Raw genomic sequence first — 5,079 nt, forward strand, 5'->3', positions numbered from 1 at the left:
GCGACCGCACACACGATCCCGTGGCGGTTCTCGCACCCCGCCCGCCGCGTTAATTCCCAGGTGCATGGCCGGCTTCTGCAGGGAAACTGCGCGCTGCAGCTCTCGCGGGGTGGGTGGTGCGCGTGCCCAGCCCAGCTCCAAAGCCCGGAGAGACAGCTCCCACTCCCCCAAAGAGCCTCTTTTGATGTCTTGTTTTTACAAGGCTGCTTTGTGTCATGGAACACAACAAGACAAAGGGACAGACACACACCAACCCTACTCTGTGTTTAGCTTGTGTTTACAATACATTCTTCTTCATACAACTGCCTCCTGCTGTCCAAGTTTTCTTGCGGGAGCAGTTGGGAAAAAATAGTTAAGTCTGACACAATGGTATAGCAGCAATGGAGTCATCCATTTCCCTAACAACCCCTTCTCCCCATGTTAACTTGTCCACCCTTGGAATGTCTCCTCCTTTTGCAACTTAAAGGTAAAGGCAGCTCCAGGGAGATCATGGTCAACACATCTGGGGCACTTGGCAACTGCCTGAGTACAGGCAAGTTTTTTTTCTTTTCTGGGAAGGGTTTCTTCCCTCCAGGAAGGAAGTAAAGCAGAGTAGGCAGCAATCTTCCCAAGCATACTCTAAGTTAGAATTAACCAGCCAGTCTTGGAGTAGGCACCATTAGTGACCCTTACCAGTCAGTGACATCACCTCCACTGCCCAAATGTGTTCTCAAGGCTGCCTCCTGACTCATCCTGGAGAGTTCATAGCTGGCCTTGGTGTCCAGGAAAGTGGCAGAAATGCCAGCTTTCCAGCACACCCAGACCTGCCCTGCTGCCATTGCACAGAAATGAGGCTGCAGCCTGCCTTTTGGCTATCACAGCTTCTGGTGCAGTAGACCCAAGGCTGGCTTCAGTAAAGAATCCTCTCCTTGTCATTCAGGCTAGACCTGCAGACCCTGCCTTTCCCAGTGCCCCAGTGTGACTTTTCTAGGTTGATTCCTTTGGATAGTCCTAAACCTAAGTTTCCCACACTGTGCTGCTTTCCAGGACTCCACAGTAAAAAGCATAGCATGGACCACATAGTCTGACTTGCCCTGTGAGTATCACAGAGTAACAAAGGGAAGGACACATAGAGAAAGCAAGGGACAAGGGACAGAGTCCCAGACAATGAGAGAAGGATGTGAGGGTGTGTGTGTGTGTGTGTGTGTGTGTGTGTTTGTGTGTGTGTGTGTGACACAGAGAGAGATTGTTAAAGCTAAAGTCTCCTGGGTAGCTGGATTACAGGCATAAACCACTGGTGCCCACAAGGATTTCTGTTTTAAAGAAAGGGGACTTAAAATGGAAAGACTTGCAAAAAATTATATTAAGTGAAGTAAGCCAGGCCCAAAGAAACATAGGTCCCATGTTTTCCCTTATTTGCAGTAACTAGTATATGTGTAGGACAAGCAGAAAAGGTAAAAATCTATGTACATATGACAATATAAGATGATGCTAAGGGAAATGAACCCCAAGATAGGGACACAAGAGGTTTTATCTTTCTTGCTGTTGTTTTTTTTAATGTATTCATAATGTACTATGTGATTTTTTTGTTTCTTTTGTATGTTCTTTCTCTGTGGTATAACCCCTGTTTTCACTGTATTTGATTTCAGTGCTCTGCATCTTGTATATACATTTTCTAATTTGGGGAGGAGAAGGGAAATAACAAAATGCTGAAATAAGGATACAGTCGAACTTTACAACTTGGAGGGGGAGGGAGGAGTTTGGAAGGTTGGGAGGGAAGGGATGGTAGGGGAAAAACGAAGGAGTAGGTAACAATTCTTGATAGGAAATGTACTCATTACCTTACTCATATAACTGTAACCCCTCTGTACAGTATCTTTACAATAAAAATGTATTTAAAAATACATAAATAAAAGAAAGGGGACTTAAAACTTACTATGGGCATCATTAAGCACATGGAGTGTTACTAAGCTCAAATCAGTGTTCAGCAGATTCACAAATAACCTGTTTCCTTGTAGTCATTCCCTTCCTCTCTCATCTAGCACCCCACAACAGGAATAAAAACCACTGAAGTGTTTTCAAAGGTGACATTTCCTGAATGGAAACATCAGGAGAGTGGAGGGGTTCAGGATGTGATTTAGGAATAGATAAGTTTTGTGTAGGCTCTGTGATAACATCCAAATATTTATAACATTTTAATCAAATAACTGCAAGTTGTAAGCTGCAGTGTTTGATACTCAAGAGGAGGCATCAGTGGTCATCCTGTTTGCCAGAGTCCAGATCCTGCAGATCTCTGCAGGATCAGAAACTTGGTGTTAGGATTATCCATCAATTTTCACTGAATTCTCCATACACATTCTCTAGACTGACAAACACCTATTGTCAATACTTATTTGTGTATTGACCTGAGAGTTATTTCTTTGTTTTGCCGCCAAAGTACAAGTGAGTGGCCTTGCTTGGTTGACTCTCTTGGTACCAGCAACATCAGTATCAGAAAAGGAGATTGCCATGCTTGTTTGTCTGTTATTTGCCAGTCTTGGGGCTTGAACTCAGGGCCTAAGTGCTGTCTCTGATCTTTTTGGTAAAGGTTAGCACTCTACCACTTGAGCTATAGCTCCACTTCTAAATTTTGAGGGACGGATGTAGTTAATTGAAGATAAGAATCTCAGACTTTCCTGCTTGGGCTGGCTTTGAACCATGTGATTCTCAGATCTTGCCCTCCTGAGTAGTAGTGGAATCACCTGAGTTCAACTGAGCTTTGCCTTCCACCCTCCCCCTCCTCCTCCAATCCTGGAGCTTGAACTCAGGGCCTTGACCACTGTCCCTGAGCTTTGATGCTCAAGGCTAGTACTGTAGCACTTTCAGCCACAGTTCCACTTCTGGCTTTTTCTGAGGAGTTTATTAGAGATGAGTCTCATGGACTTTCTTGCCCAGGCTGGCTTTGAACTGTGATTCTCTCAGCCTCCTGATTAGCTAGAATTACAGGCATGAGCCACCAATGCCAGGTTTTGCCATGATCTTTAGGCCTTAAAAAATCATGCTTTTAAGGGGAATCAACCAGGCCAAATCTTGTGGTAAGCCCCCTTTAAAAAATATGATTTAATGATTTCTTGTTTTGTTTATGTAGTACCAAGGAATCAAACCCAGGAATTCAGGTGTGCTAGGCAAGCACCCTAAGATCACTCTAAAATCACTAAAGCCACAATCCCAGCTCCAGATTGCCACATTTTAAAGAACAGAATTTCAACAGCTGCTTGTTAAGAAGTTCAGTGTTTCTAAATCATTTTGGGGGCTGGGAAGGTGGCTCAGTGGTAGAGTGCCGCCTTGCATGCATGAGGCCCTGGGTTTGATTCCTCAGTACCACATGAGCAGAAAGAGGCAAAAGTGGCTCTGTGGCTCAAGTGGTAGAGTGCTAGCCTTCAGCTGAAGAGCTGAGGGACAGCACCCAGGCCCAGAGTTCAGGTCCCAGGACTGTCAAAAAAATAATTTGTGCACAATTTTTGTAGGCAAGACTGATTTGACTCTTTTCAGGTGTCCAGAGGATAGACTGAAAATCATACCTTCATCTGTGTGAAATAGTTGGGTTAACACCAACCCCAAGTGGTCCATTTTTTTTCAGGAAAGAAGTGAAAATAAATATTACTATTATTCTAGTTTCATCTTTTGGTCTCTACTCCTTCTCCTCCCCTGCAGAGCAGGCCACAAAGCTCACAGTAATCACATACACAGGGAGAATGCAATTGGTGTTTATTGGAGCAGGCTGAAACACAGTTGTTACACTTTCTTGGTAATGCTTTTAGGAATAGCAAGTTCATAGATACGAGGGGATGCTCGAGCCACCAGAGAGGCAGGGGATATTTGGTAGGGGTTATAACCCTCATTGATGTCCTTACGAACCTTAGGCTGAGCCAGGGTGATGATCCGCTCACTGGCCACCGCCCTCTTGGTGACATCTAATACCTCCCAGCGTGGACTTCGGTCAGGGATGCATTTTTCTGACTGAGCCTTAGGCATTGCCAGTTGTAGAAGACGATTGTAATCGGACATATGTGCCTTGGGCTTTGGCATGGGATCCCACTCTTCTGATACCGTTGGTGGGCCCTTAGGCTTTGCTAAATGCAAGATCCGTGCGCTAGGGACCGCCATCTGAGCTGCCCGGGACACCTTAGATAATTCAGACATATCAATAGTCCAAATGTTATTACGGACTTTCGGGATAGCCAATTCCTTCAGCCGGTTGGTGGGATGGTATGCTATGCTGGGCAGGGGTCTAGGCAAGATCTTGTTTCGGTAACACTCTAAAGTTATCTTCTTTGGCTGTGACAGCTCCTCCACTCTTCGGGACACAGCTGGTACCGTGATGGTCAGAGTGGTGTCCTCATGAAAGCGTTCATTCCAGTATATGGAAGGCCAGTAGAGGCAGAACTGTAAGGTCATCTTTCGTGGTGAAACCCAGGCATAGCCCTTACAACAGCACTCTGGTCTGTCTCTTTGCCATCTGGTCTTGTGCCTTGCCAACTCACAGAGCCTTCTCCTGTTCCTGGAGACAGTGGTGGACTTTTCCGTGATGGTCAGCTGACTTATTTCAGGAATATTATCCCTCACATCCTGCTCCAGAGCCTTCATTAGGTCCCGGACCTCTGGTAGCAGCTCCTCAGGAACCATCTTTTCAGTGGCAATAGCTGCTACTCTATCTTGGAGATCTACCACTATGTCAGGGCTCTGGATATCAGGCTCCTGTAGCCACTGGCTCTCGAACAAAATGCGTTGAGTACCCAATAGAACATCATCCAAGTGTTTTTCTGGCTCAGAGGTGTTAATAGGCACACCTTGCCGATACTCCCCCATATGCAACCCTACTCCTTCAACACCTCAAACATATCTGTGGTCACCATGGCACCAGGAGAATTGTTTCATCCTTAGATTCCATCATCCTCATTCCAAGTCCTAAGTGGAATGCTGCAATCAGGTGGTGTCAGGGCAATACATAATTAACTTCTTCCTTCTTCCTCCCTTTTCTTCCTTCTTTTCTTTTCTTTCACCTCCCTCCCTCCCTCCCTTTCTTTCTTCCTTCCTTCCTTCCTTCCATTCTTCCTTCAT

The 5,079-nt window shown here is 45.5% G+C and overlaps 1 pseudogene; it reads right to left on the minus strand.

Moving 5' to 3' along the window:
* Window positions 1-3,753: 3,753 nt before the first annotated feature.
* On the minus strand, window positions 3,754-4,827 carry LOC106001737 (annotated as a pseudogene).
* Window positions 4,828-5,079: the final 252 nt, after the last annotated feature.

Source organism: Dipodomys ordii, unplaced genomic scaffold (assembly GCF_000151885.1).
Source record: "Dipodomys ordii isolate 6190 unplaced genomic scaffold, Dord_2.0 Scaffold384, whole genome shotgun sequence".
Lineage (NCBI taxonomy): Eukaryota > Metazoa > Chordata > Mammalia > Rodentia > Heteromyidae > Dipodomys > Dipodomys ordii.